General features: G+C 36.0%; 1 protein-coding gene across 3 annotated transcripts in view; it reads right to left on the reverse strand.

Annotated features, from left to right (window-relative positions):
- The window catches only part of IMMP2L (inner mitochondrial membrane peptidase subunit 2), an 845,195-nt gene that overhangs the window by 281,525 nt on the left and 548,564 nt on the right, over positions 1-15,106 (reverse strand). The gene's annotated exons all lie outside the window — the stretch shown is intronic.

Here is a 15,106-nt window from a genome sequence, read left to right on the forward strand (position 1 = left end):
CCTACTATCCTAATTGTCAGGTAATGCGTATATGAATAAAACAAAAGCTTTGTCCTCCTTTCTAAAAATGATAGTCAATATAGTCTTAATGCGGTTAATTTGGCAGATTAATAAACATTGCTTCCTTGCAGTAACTTAAAAAACAGAATCTTCTCAAAGTTCATTTCAGAAATCACTGCCTCCACATATTGCTTCCCTTTCTATCATTTAGAAATTTAATTACCAAAATCTAGAAGCGTAACACCATCACCAAGAATCACGTAAGAAAAGTTTTTAATATGTACCATCACAATCTCTCTGAGTTCATGCAAGTAAACTTAAATATTTATGGGATTCTACCTGTTTTTCTGAAATTGTACAAAAAACTAGAGATGAAATTCAAAGTATTTAACAAGTACGTGATAAAGCACTAAGCAGTAAGAAAAAAGGTGGGCTGTAAATGACTAGGTATATAGTGCAGATTGGTTGAACAACGGCCCTTCCAAGGCCACTGCGTCTATACACATCCAGGCAGTATCAAGGGAAGACAATGGGAGGAGAGCTATTCCTCCCTTGTTATTTATTTATTTCCTGAGATTTTACTGTTTAAACTCTGTAGGTTTTCATCTTCCCAGCTCCTGATCACTCACCCATCCCCAAAGTAAAACAAGTATAGGCCCCAGGTGCCACATTTATGCTTTATAACCTTAACCCTGCAAGTCATTGCAGGACTGAGAAAGGGACAAAAACTTGACACAAAATAGACCAAATTAGATCAGAGTCTCTTCCACAGGAATTGAGACATGGCTCATTCTCGTGGATCCGTTAACAGACGACTCCGATGTGATTCTGTCCCTTAGGCTGTTTAACCCAGGACACGTAAATGCAGCTCTGTGGGTCAGTCATGTATGGGAGCATATACTCTGACACAATGATACCTGGTTCGTGAGGAAATAGAAAAAAGTGCATATCAGATATCAGATTAATTTTAAGTATTCACTTTTTGCTTTAGCTGCTTGAGAGGTTCAGTGTTCTTATCACTAAAAAAGCCTAGATTCTTAAAGAAGGAGAATCAGCAAAAGTGAACGCCTATCTGCCTTTAGATCAAATTCAAGAAAAGATTAAGGATTATCAAGCTAAAGCAATGAATGTTTTAAATAGTGTTTAGATTCAATCTCAAAACACTAGATTTGTGAACAAACCCCTGAAGAGCTCATGATTTAGGTTCTGTAAGAGGTGAAGCTAGTACTTAAACCTTGTGCAAACCAGAGTTGTAACAGTGACTAACCTTAAAAAACTCTCATAATAATTTCACTTAAGTGTTCATGTTTCTTTAAATCATCTTTTAGAGATATTTTTATCTTTTCTAAAACTAGTCGTTCGTAATAGTCATGTTTATGCTTGGCTACCTTAATAAAAATATTTCTGTTAGATGTACAACAACTACCACTATTTCCCTCAGTTACGATAACCTAATTAGTAGGGGCTTAACCCAATTGTAATAAAAACACCTAAGAAACAAAAATTAGTAGTATCTTCAGGGCTGATCCTGCATCTTAAACTTTTATTTAAAGCCAGTATGGTAGGCAGAATAATGGCCCCTCACAGATGCCCATGTCCAAATTCCCAGGACCTGTGAATGTTAGTTTACATGGCAAAGGGAAATTAAGGCTGCAGATAGAATTAAGGTTGCTAATCAGCTGACATTAATGTCTCTATTTTAAAATAGAAAGATCATTCTAAATTATTCAGGTGGGCCCAATGTAATCACTAGGGTGGTTAAATAGGGAAGAGGGAGGCAGAAGAAAAGAATCGAAAGAGATGCGACGACAAAAGCAGGGTTAGAGAGAGAGGATGTTGCTGGCTTTGAAGAAGGAGGAAGGAGACCACTGGCCATGGAAGACTAACACAGGCAGCTTTTCTCAACTTGTTAAAAATGCAGATTCTTTGGCCCTTCACCAGAACTCTAGGGCTCAGGAATCTATGGAATCTATATCATAACACTATGTCTGGATTATTGCTATGAAATTTAACAACCATTGTTTGCAAAGACTAGGAAATCTTAAAATTAAAAATAAAAGCCTAGTAAATTGGTATCACATAGCAAGTACAAAGGCATGTAGATTTTTACCATCAACCTCTGTAATTAAGATAGTCACTGCTGATGATATTACTCTGATAATATAAATAAAATATGTTAATCAAGTTTAAAACTACATTTAAAAGAGTGTGTATGTTTTAATTTTTTGGAATGTAAACTCCATACTTGTTAGCAATGAAATAACAAAAACATTAATAGCATGAAATACCATGGTTCTTAAAAGTTTTTTTGCTCTCAAGTGAGTGAGAGCATCAGAATCAAAGTAAGATGAATGCAGTTTCTCTCAAAGTCTATACTTTATTTGATATCTATAGGCAAAAATTGAATGTCATTAATAAAACTGAAAACTATACCATGCCCAAAAGGATAAAGATTATTAGAATGCAATTTTTACAAGTGAAAACCAAAAATAGCCAGTCATATTTACTAACCTAATGGTGGTTTAGTAACACAACTTGTAAACTTGAGCAAGCACATGAAGTTCACTGAAAATATTTCCGTTAAAAATAAAACCAAGTAGTACAAGTATAACCAGATATCATGCTGGTGGAAGGCAGAACTTTCAAAAATTAAAAACATACCAGAAAAAATAATTTGCTAATTTTTTGAGGGAAATTTTAGCTTCTATCATAGACTGTGCATTGGCAAACCCAAGTCGCCATCTGGCTCCAATTTCTGCCTTCTAGTATCAGTGATTCCATCTATCCACTCATAATTTACTTTCTTAACTCTCCACTCTCCATCACTTTTATACTTGCTTATAGCATATGGGCAGGTAACAAGTTAAAAGTGAAGAAAGGAGATAGGTTGAACAACTTAATGTAACTGAATTAAATAACGTATTATATTTACAAAGATGTCAAGAAAGAAAATAGTTGAATTCTCACAAAAATAAGTGTTCTTGTTATTTTTAAACTCTTGACAGTGAAAAGCATAATCAGAGCTGACAGGTATTCACAATGCACTGTATTCCACTCAGTAAACCTGTTTTTGAAAACACAGTGATAACTCTATTTGAACCAGAACAGATATCTTTTTAAAACTACATGCGATATTTTAAATGGTCCTTTCCATTTGCTTTTTTGTCAATCATTTCAAAGTGTTCTTTCACTCTAATATCCTGGGATAGTACTTCCTAAATTGTGTTTCATGGAACACTAACTTGAGAAAATGCTAGTTTTCCAAAATGTTAATGGTAGAAACTAAAAGCAAGGGTACTATGGGAAATTAAGCTTTGGAAACATTAGGTCAGAGAAGAGAGATGGGTTTCTTTACTGCAAGGTTTCTTAGAGTCTTTCATAAGCTAATATGAACTGCACATTGCTAAAAGATTGGGTATAGTACGCAGGTGTCCAAAATGTCTTTAAGAATAGAATCTCTTTTTGCCTAAAATATCTTCACATCTTACAGATGGTATGGACGACACTGTTCTATGAATTAGTTACAAAGCATTACATTCTTTTAAAGATATTAATTAAAAATTGTAGTTGTTCTTATCAGCTAAGGTCCTGAATCTCCCAGAATATTCTACTAAAATAAAAATCATCTTGAGAAAGATGGCATATCATCCTATTATCCATCTCTAACAGCTTGGCTCTAGATCAGTTTAACAGAGAACGTCAGAAAAGTAAATGGAAGAAAAGTAAAAGAGATACTCAAGAAGTATGAGAAGCTGACTATAGAGGACAAAGCAGAGCCCCAATTCTTAGTCTTTGGAGGCTTAATGAGGAAGTTTTAGGGCTCTACCATTAAGCGTAGGCTAACTGCTCTAACAGGGTGACTAAAAATTGTATCGTGGCTCAAACCTAATCAAAGGTCACTTATGGCTCAAATAACAGTCCAAAGTACTTCAGTTTGCTAGGAGTCATGGGGGGTGTGCAGCTCAACTCTGTTATTCAGGAGCTGGGTTGTCAGTGGCTCTTCTATGGTCAACATATAGCCTCCAAGGTCACCCTATGGGTTGCCTCCATCCTAGTCAGTGGGAAAGGAATAGAAAATAGAGGTGCAAACATGGGAGATATTTTGGGGCTAGATCTATAACTGGTGTATATCACTTCTACTCACATTTCTCTGGCTAGAATAAAGTCATGTGACCACAATAGCCGCAGAAGCAGCTGTGAAATGTGGTCCAGCTGGTGCACAGGAAAGAAGAGGAAAGATTTTAGTAAACAGATAGCAGCCTGTGTCACATATGTACAGGGAAAATGAGGTAAAGATGTGGTTTTACAGTAAGGAAAGGTCACAAAGCACAAAAGGACAAAAAAAAAAATTTGGTCCATACAATTGCCCAGTGTTAGAATTGTTTGTATCATTAAGAGAAAAAAAAGGCCTATTTTTTTAAAAGTTAAATTAATCCAAACATCAAAACAGAGGAGCAGACAAATGAATTATAATGTTCCTAAAATAGAGTAGTATGTACTCAATAAACATGATGCTGTAGAATAATGTCTGAACATTTGGAAGGCTTTCACAATATATTAAGATATATAAGTATAGTATATTCAATCTGATCTAATTTTTCTAAAAAATATATGTGGTCATGAGCAATGAAAAAAACGTCTGGAATGACAGACATTAAGGTATTATTTCTGAGTAGCTGTATTTGGGTATTGGGATTGTAGATGTTTAATTTTTAAATTTTTATCTGTAATTCCTCATTTTAAAAAATAAATATGTAATATATTTATAATAAAATTTCCAAATAAAATATTATTATGTAACTAAATATATACCAATGACAAAATTCTGAAGCTGTTTTAGAGTAAAAAGTAAGAACAAAATAAAAAACATGTTTTATCGCTTTACCCACACACATCTGATGGGCAAATAAGACATGAGAAAACAAATTATAAAAGTGATTGTTTGTAGTTGAAAAGTGAACTTCAACTTTTGCTGGAATCTGTTTTATTATTTCAACAAACAACAACAAATACTTCTGAACATTCACTATGAATCTATGTACACAAAGGCCAATGCTATTTTGTGCCACCAATTATCTGTGTTGACTGATGCACCAGTAATTCCTTTCCATCAAGAGCCTTGCTCAATAAAAACTCATACCTTATTTTCTGTTTATTGATCCTAGTAAGAAGCATAAAGGAACAAGTAGCAAATAAAGGTTTATAAAGTAATGATTCAAATACATATAGATGACTACATAGCCACATTAATAAGGAATTTTAGTAATATACACTGTGACAATATCCTTAATGCTTTGGAACTATAAAATAATCTGCAAGTATCTCCCATAACCATGAAAACATTAAGTAACATTTAAATAACTATCTTTGTGAACTTCTTTGTAGTATACATGCTGCCGAAGCGAGCACATGTGAACTTCTTAAAGACTACCATAAAATTCATGGCCATTGCCTCCACAAATAATGCTAGCCTAAAATTCAAATTTAAATATTCTGATATAGTAAATTAATCGGAAATCTGACTAGGCCATATTTAAGACCACCAAAGAACTATTTTTACACCTAAATTTATCACCTTTGCTGTACTCATAGCTAGCACCATTTCCCTAAATTTTTAATCTCAATTATTTTAGTTATATGCAAACTAACAGCAAGTACCAAGAGGAAAGGTCTCTTATACTTATTTTTCATGAGCAACCTGCAAAAGTAGAAAGATCACAGGCGTTGGGGTCAGACTGACTGGTTTTGATTTTGTCGAGAAAGCTTCCTTTTCCTTGTCCTTTTCCAAATCTAAGCCTTTGTTACCTTGTAGCTGGATTACTGCATAAACCTCCTAACCAACCCCCCTGACGCCAGTGCCCATCTGCTCTTAGCTACCCTACTAGCTGGATTGGCTTTTAAAAACACAAGCCCAGGACATCATTTCCTACCTCTGTTGGTTCTCCAATTAAACGATATATAGAAAGTTAGACTTAGTAGACCTGACACCACTGTCCTGGGCTCTACAATGGAAGATTCTGAAGAGAGGCTGGACAAGAATAAACTCATATTCATATGTGGCATCTTTTTATTAACAGCACATTTTAATGCTCTTTATTTTTCCTCTCTTGGAAAGGAAGATTCTCTAATTTTCATGCACTAAGATGAAAATGCTTGTTTCATAATTAAAAGTAAATTTCATGAGTTACACTGGATTAGCATGAATCCTATGAACTGTTTACATAGTGCTAGTATTTCAAACCACATCATTTAGGATGATCAATGCAAAGTCTAAAGAAGATTAATAAATGCTAATGCTCTGTACATATAAGAAAATGTTATGGCCCTGACAAAGCCTCTCACAGGTCAAGAAAGGCCCAGGCCACTTCCACTTTTTGAGGCTCTCAGCATATTAAAAAACTGAGCAGAGCCAAAACACGACTACATATAGTGTGGCTTGTTCTAAATTTTTATATTTAACAGATTAACATGTCCAACATTTAAAGATGCAATGCAATAAAATTGTGCTACTCACAAAAAAATTAAGATCTGTTGTCATCACAGTGAATATTTCACAATTTACTCAAGGTCCTGTGGTCCAGCAATAGGAGCAAAGCTTAAAGTTTTGCTTTAAGCTTTTTTGAGGACCATCTTTTTTCAATCTTATCAGTGTGTCTGTGTCACTATAAGATAACATAAGATATGATAACACATCAAACAAATGATAACATATCCAACAAATGACAACATCAAAATCCCTCACTTTAGGCCTTTTCTGAATGGGAACCCAGCTCCACAGCAACATCCTGTTCCTCTCTGAGATCGTCTGGGCTCTTGTCCCCAGACACAGACAACTGACTAATTTTCTAATTTTTGAAAGACATACTACTACTAGACTCTGCTAAATGCAGAGGAAGTGCATGGCTCCAACAACAATAATAACAACCATCACCACAATCGCTTCCTATTACCTATGAATCAAAATATTTGTAGACACCTTCTTTTGTGGAAAGCTGGCATACTTTCCACAATAATTCCCCCTTCGTTTCCCTTCAGGCTCACCTTCTGCACCTGGCCTACCTATTCACTTTCAAACTTAGACTTTACTTTTGCTAAAGCTGTTCGCTCTGCCTGGAAAACCCTTCCCATTTCTGCTACCAAAATCCTATCCACTGGCCAAACCTTTTCTTAAACATCCTGTCTTTTATGAAAGTGTGCTCTTCACTTTTTTATTTTTTTAACCTTAATTATATTTCATATATTTTTCTTTACATAAATTATAATATATGATACAATTATATAGGCATTTTTTTTGTTTCCCCCAAGAGATTATAAGTCTATTGAGGACAAGAAAAATCTTGTCTTCATCTCTACATTACCTATGCCCTCTAGCAAAATGTATTACACCTGGTAAACACTTGATAAATATATATTAATTAGAAATTACTACAGCCGCAGATTTTGGCAAGATTCTTCCTGAAGTAAATATTTCCTGTGGTTTCAGTAACTTAAATACCCAACCATGTATTTAACAGCAGAGTTATTAAATAACATGCATAATAATTACAGATTTGCTACCCATTTCAAGCATACCAGGCATAAAATATCTAGTTCATAAATATTAAGCAAAGAAAGAAGTATAATAATGATGCATCAATAATGCTATCAGCCCTCAAAAGTAAGATAAATCATAATCACCATCTAGTTTAATTTTCAAAAGAGAATCTAAGCCATATTTGAAATTCAAATAAAGATGCATTACTTTTTTTTTTTTAAACTTAACTGAGTTCCTAAATGTCTTGGCAAGAGCTTTATAATATACAACAGATTCATCAGGAAGCTTAATCAGATCACTCAAGCATTTGTTCTTATAGAAAGTTCATCCAAATGTATCAAAACTCTTAGCCAATATCGACATAGCTAAAATTAAGAATATATTCCAAAATAATGCCGTAATTAATGCTTATTCAAACTGCCAACTTCTTGGCAGATAAATTAAAGTTGTCCTTGTAGGCCACTTATATTCAGTCCCTGGAGTTAAAAAAACTTGACTGGGCTCCAACTACAAATCACTTAGGAGGGAAAAAGTTCATTTCTTTAGTGAGAATCCACTGCATCAAAGGAAATATATAATGCAGAAAATAATAACCTACTTATACTTACTGACTTCTCAACCTAATCTTGTTTTATAAAAACAAGAGTGTATGTTTATTTTAAAAACCACACAGAGTGTAATGCAACTAATTGTGAAAGAAGTAGTAGTATAGTATCCTATCAAAAAATTTAAAGAAAAAAGGCCAGGTTTCCCTATGACTTTCTCACCTTTCAACCTTTCAATTTATGCCAGCTCCTTACAGTTCACAATAAAAGACAGACATATGCCATTTTAACGGCTGAAATGAAAAGCAGAAGGAAACATCATCACAGCATCCTGCCTCTCCTTCCTCTCCGCCGCCCACTCTGCGCATTAGTTAACTGTGCAGCTGTGGCTCATACCCCTATCTCTCTACTAAAACTGTCTCTTAAAAGTTATAGTGATTTCCCAATGAGTAAATCGATTGGGTTTATTTCCTTGTCCTGTTTTCCCTAGAAATTCTACCACGGTAACCGCTCCTTTCCTTCCTTGATGAAAATTTTATCAACGTTAATGAAGATTTGTGAGGTTTTTTTTTAGTTTCTTCTCTAGCTCTTCTCTCCCCCAATAAATGGGTCTTCCCTGAAGTTGAACTTTCACTCTCTTTTCCTTGGCATTCTCATGTCTTCAACTATTAGATGCATAAAAATGACACAAAGATCTAAAATCTCTTTCTCTTCAAGTTCTAAAGCTCTCCTAACTTGTTGTCCGATAGTCTGACTTTCCTGTGAACATGGTCACCTAGATGTTGCAGTGATACCCCAAACTCAAACGGTCAAAAACCAAATACACATCTCTCTCTTCCCCCTACTGCCACAGACCACAAAAAACAAAGCAAAGAACAAAACAAAAACACTCCTCCTGACTTCCCTATTTCTCTTACCAAAGACAGTCTTTTTCTAGAGGAACATGCTTGACACTTTGGTGTCAGATTGGACTTCTTCCAGGCCCTATCCGCCCATTTCAGGGGAGGCTGCCTCCCCAACATCTCTCTTATCTTTGCCCTTCCCCCTATCTACACTCCAGAGCTAGCTCTCACTGGCTTTTACCTGAAATAAAAAGAAAAATGTCTCTATTTGCCCCTATCCATTCCATCCCAAATGCCAGTCTCACATTAATATGCTGGGGTATAGTCCTGATTATTCACTCATGCCTTAAGTACTCACTATTACCCTCTCATCATGTCATTTTTTTAATAGAGAAACCAAATACCTGACTTTCTAATGATCAACACCAGTTGTTCTTTGCTCAGGTCCAAATCAGTTTCCTATGGTCTCTCTTCATTTGCCACAAGCCATATGTACTCAGTCTACTCTTAACTCTGTTCTTGGAGTTCTTTTCCTGCCTTGAGCCTAAATGCAAAATGAGATATGCTGTCCATAAATGTCCTCTCTCACTTTCTTCTTTTTAGCAATAGAAAAAATTTAGTCCCCAGCTAAAGACCACATTTTCTAGTCTCCAGTTATGACCATATAATCATATTTTGGCAAATGGGATATGAGCAGAAACCACATCTATAGCTTCCAGATTGTGCCTTTAAAAGGAAGGCATATGCCCTCCGCTTTCCCACTTCCTATCTTTGATTATGCAGATACCAGAAACACCCCAGGGACTGGGGACCAACAAGGAGCCTGATTCTTGAACTTCTTCTTTGAGCAGAGCCATGTTCCCCCATGCCCCTTTTCCAGACCACCTATAATTTGAATGTTTGTGTGTGAGAACAATAAACTTCCACCTTGTTTACGTCTTTGTTATTTTGGTTTCTGTTAAAGCAGCCATACAACAGGCTATCTAATAAACAGAGACAATCTCTTCAACGTCTTTTTTACTTGTGGACAGTGATGACATGTGTGGCTCACGAGATATTATCTAGCAAGAAGGAGTTAAGTAGTAACACTCCCAAGCCCCTAATGCCAAGAGAAAGGTTTAATTGGTATTACACAGACAGGAACATGGTGCAAGAAATTGAGAAACATACTTTCAGTTTGGGCCTTAATAAGAAAATAAATCTTCCCAGAAAAAGGCCCACAGCTATCGTAGATAGAAAATTCAAGGTAGATAGAAAATTAGAGAGTTGTAGCAATCACACCATTTCTATTAGAAAGAAAAGGGGACATTTTGAAAAGCACAATGGAGAGAAGTAGAACTAACATGAACATCAGACATTTGCTCGTACGAAGACTTAGAACTTGGAAATAAGGATGAGGAAAAACAGAAGCTACAATTCCAACACGGCCTGGCATGGAGTACGAACATTATGGGGTCCATTAAAGATGAGAAATGGAATTGGAAGTGCACAAGAGGAGGAACTTAGAATGGATCAGAACAGGTGCTAGAACCTAAGCTAAAGTTTCTGTAGTAAATTTCTGTAGTAAAGAAAATCAGGAGTTAACACCTGAACCCCATCAAAAAATCTTTATAGTTACCTAGTTATTGATCATATTCACGTTTACATTAGAGTAGTTGTGAGAAAACTATTTTTCCCAGAGGGTGATCCGCAAGAGGCCAAAAATGTGATCAGAGACACAGTGAAATGACTTTGTTTCTTCCCTGAGATAATGAGGTGCATTGTGGTTACTGAATTTCGTTCAACGACAAGGTGATTCCAACATCCATAAGCAGTCCTTGAAATGGACATGTTTGGCACATAGATTTTCTATTTCAGTTCTTTCTGGTTCAAATTTCTAAGAATCAAGTGGTTTCCCAAGTCTGGCAGGACTCTAAATATCCTTGCAGCATCACAAGCATCCATGAACCCCATTAGGGACCTGGATAAAAGAAAGCCAGGCTAAGATATGCTACATCCCCTTCCTAGTTTCTCCTAGTCTTTGTATCCTTAGACAAATGAATCACAAGCTGTGTGCATGTTTCCCACCTAGCTATAGTCCACCAGAAATACTACAATAGTAAAGAAATATAATTCTACAGGTTAGGATATTTTCAACAAATCCTTTCGTGTCATTTATAAAATCCTGAAGCAAGAAATCCCTCCAGATTTAATACACATAGGATGCCTTAGCACACAGTGGTAAACACACGGGCTTTAGTGTCCGACAGACCTGGGGTTAAATCTCAGCTTTACCACTATAGTAGGTGTGTAACTTTGGGCAACATATAAAATATCTCTAAACTTCAGTATATTATACTGCAAAAGTAAGATCAAATAACACAGACAAGCATACAGTTTCATCTATGACAAGTGGTATGACAAGACAAAATACTGTAGGAGGGTGTTACAGGGCACCTGACTTTTTGGAAAATCAGGGAGGGCTTCCCCAAAGAAGTGATATTACAGCTAAGATCTGAAGGATGAAAAGGGTTACCCAAGGGTCAGCAAAGAGTATTCCAGGCAAAAAGAATACCATAGGAAAATGGCCTGCGGTGGGAGAAAAAATGGCACATTTTAGGAACTGAAAGAAGCCAAGTGTAGCTAGAGCACAGGGTAGTGGGGGAGCTCAGTATACAACAAAGCTGGAGGTGCATGCAGACGTCAGACAATACAGGACAGTAGAAGCCACCATTGAATGAAGGCTTTGAAGTAGTATGGTGACATGCACAAGGTAAGTACCCAGTTCATGTTAGCTTTATCATCACTGGTAGGAAATAACACCTAGGCTGGGTAGATACTGCTTTATAATTATTGATTCTGGGGCCAGAAGAGAGAACCAGTAAGCAGTCCCTCCTTATAGAATGATATCTTTAAAAGCCTCTTTCTGTCTGAGCGGGCTACAGAGATGCACAGGCCTTTTTCTTATTATTCTCAACTTTCAAATTTTGAGATAATTGTAGATTCACATGCAGTTGTAAGAAACAATATAAAGAGACACTCTATACCCTTCACTCAGTTTCCGCAATGGTAACCTCTTGCATCACTATAGTATGATATCACAACCAGAATACTGCCATTGATATAGTCCAACCACCTTTTTCAGATTTCAGTAGGTTTACATGCACTTATTTGTGTATGTGTGTGTGTGTGTTTTGGGTTCTATGCAATGTTACCATATATGTAGATTCATGTAACTACTGCCATAGTCAAGATACAGAATGTTCCATCATAAGGGAACCTCATGCTACCCCTTAATAGCCACAACCACCACCCTCCCTCCCTCTGCATCTCCCTAAACCCTGGCAACCACTAATCTGTTCTTCATCTCTATAATTTTATAATTTCAAGAATATGATATAAATGGAATCACACAAAATGTACCTTTTTTGGATTTTTTTTGTCACTCAGCATAAGACCCTTTAAGATCCATCTAAGTTGTTGAATATATTAATAATTCATTCCTTTTCACTGCTGAGTAGTATTCCATAGATGTACTAGAGTTGGTTTAACCATTCACGTATTGAAGGATATTTGAATTTTTTCCGGTTTTGGGCTATTACAAATAAAGTTCCTATGAACATTCGTGTTCAGGTTTTTTTGTAAATGTAAGTTTTCATTTCCCTGGGATAAATGCACACATGTACAATTGCTGGGTCGTATGGTATTTGCATATTGAGTTTTATAGGAAACTGCCAAACTACTTTCCAGAGCAGCGGTATCATTTACATTCCCACCAACAATGTATGAATGAGTCTCTACATCCTTGCTGGCATTTGGTGCTGTCACTATTATTTATTTCGGCCATTCTAACAGTTGTGTTCTAATATCTCATTGTGGTTTTACTTTACATTCACTAACGGCTAACAATGTTTAATATCTTTTCATGTGCTCATCTGCCATCTGTATATCCTCTTCAATGATTTTTTTTTTCATGTCTTTTGCCCATTTTCTAACTGGATTGTTTGGTTTTTTCACTCTTTGTTTTGAGAGTTCTTTGTGTATTCTAGACACAAATCTTTTGTCAGATATGTGGTTTGCAAATATTTTCTCCTGGTCTCCAGCTTGTCTTATTAGTGATTATAAATAATAATACGAAGAAGCAGAGAATTAAAAAGTAATATACATGTGGAACACTCAGAACTTGCAAAGTTCTTTAAGTACTGGACCCTGTCAATAAAACCATAGTTTCTGACATGCTCCAGAAATGGAGAATGGAAGCTCTGTTGGACTTTAATGTCTGCTTCCCTGCTTCCTACATCTGCCTATAGCTTATGTAGACTTTTTCTTTCGATAATGATACATTTATCATTATTCTTAATGAGTAATAAATACACATAATTGCATATCTCCTTGCCAAAAATTGACGTTTATCAGGATATCTGGCTAGATGTGTCCCAGATCACTAGGCTTTTGCCCTTTTCCCAGTATGACCTGAAAGCAGCCTTTCCCTCTACTTACTAACTTAAATTTTTTCAGTTGTCCCCACTGCCTACAAAAAGTAGGAATTTGTCATCCTTTTATTTAAGGGTTTCCACAGTGTGACCTAAGGTGCCTCCCTCTTTGTACCTCTTCTGTCCTAAAATTTCTACCAGTCATCATATCCTACAGATTACTTCCCAAAGGCTTATGTGTCATGATGCTCTTGTTCTCCTAGGGTGGGGCTGTTACTAGAATGAAGAGCATGCAGAGTTCTATAACACAAGGCGCATAATCCTCTTACTATGGAATTGAATGTCTCTTCCATATCCACTTTCCCCAGCAATTATCAGCTAATCATTGCTAAGTAGTAAACATTTTATCTAAGTAAATCAAAATTCACTTACTTGGCAATATATTCTGCGCTTTTTCAAATTTCATATGTCTCAATTGTTTTTCATGAAAATTTTGTTCAATATGGCATCACTGACGTCCCCTTGGCAGGGATGACTGGAAGGCTGGGCTCAGCTGGGACTGACTGTCAACTAGAATGCCTAAATGGGGCCATTTCAAGAAGGCAGTTGCAGGGTAGTTGGACTTCTTACATGGTGGCTCAGGGAATCCCATAAACAGCTTTCCAAAAAGAGCTTTCCAAATGATGGGAAGTAAAAGCTGATAGTCTGTTAAGGCCTGGGCTAGGAAACTGGCACAGTGTCTCTTCCACTATATTTGACTGGCTAAAACAGTCATAAAGCTCATTCAGATTCAAGGGGGAAAGGATACAGGATCACATCTCTCAATGGGAAGAATGTTAAAGAGCTTACAGCAATCTTTAATCCACCACAGGATTTGGTGGAGGATTAGGAGAGAAATGTTCTAAATTCTTAAATATCTCAAAATATTTTCAGTCTGCCATTACAGAATGGAAGGCAAATACCACTTTAAGTTGAAAAAGAGATTGTCCTTCATAACTTTGAAAATAGTGCTCTGTCTTCTGGTGTCCTGTGGTAATATCTGAGAAGTCAGATGTAAATCTGATCTATGTTCTTTTTAAGACTTCTTCTTTCTTCTCTTGAGGCTTTTATGCTCATGCTTACACTTAGTGTTCCAAAAATTCAATGTCTTGGTGTGGATTATTGTATGGGAGCAATCAAATGACAAATTCTCTTTTTCAGGTCTGGGTTATTTTCTTTTACTATTTTCTTGTTAATTCCTTGTTTTTCATTTTCCTTTTTTTCCCCCTGAGATTCCTATACTATACCTCCTTTATTGGCATCTATGCCTTATAGCTGTATTTTTCCCATATTTCTCCTCTTGCTCTATTTTCTGCATGATTTTCTCAAAGTTGTTAGAAAATTTTATTGATTTAATTTTGACAATCATACTTTTATCCTCCAAGAGTGTTCTCTAATGGTTCCTATATCATAATATTCCTCATTCTTATTTTATGGGTACAATATGCTCTCAAATCTTTCTGAATACATCTGATGAATGAAAAAATAAGATACTTATGTTCCTTGAATTGTTACATTTTCATCTGGGATCAACTCTCGTCTTTGTTTATTTGATCTTTTACTTTCATGTTTTGGATTGGAAGATGGAGTTGCAGATGTAGGTACCATCTACTATTATGTTAGAAGGGCTTTTTTCCTCACTATGTCTTTTCCTTGAGTGGGAATTCTGACTGGGATATTCGTGTGGCATAGGGCAGTATGGGGGGAAGGAATCAAAGGCAAAGGGTTAAACTT

The sequence above is a fragment of the Equus quagga genome, chromosome 8 (assembly GCF_021613505.1).
Source record: "Equus quagga isolate Etosha38 chromosome 8, UCLA_HA_Equagga_1.0, whole genome shotgun sequence".
Taxonomy (NCBI): domain Eukaryota; kingdom Metazoa; phylum Chordata; class Mammalia; order Perissodactyla; family Equidae; genus Equus; species Equus quagga.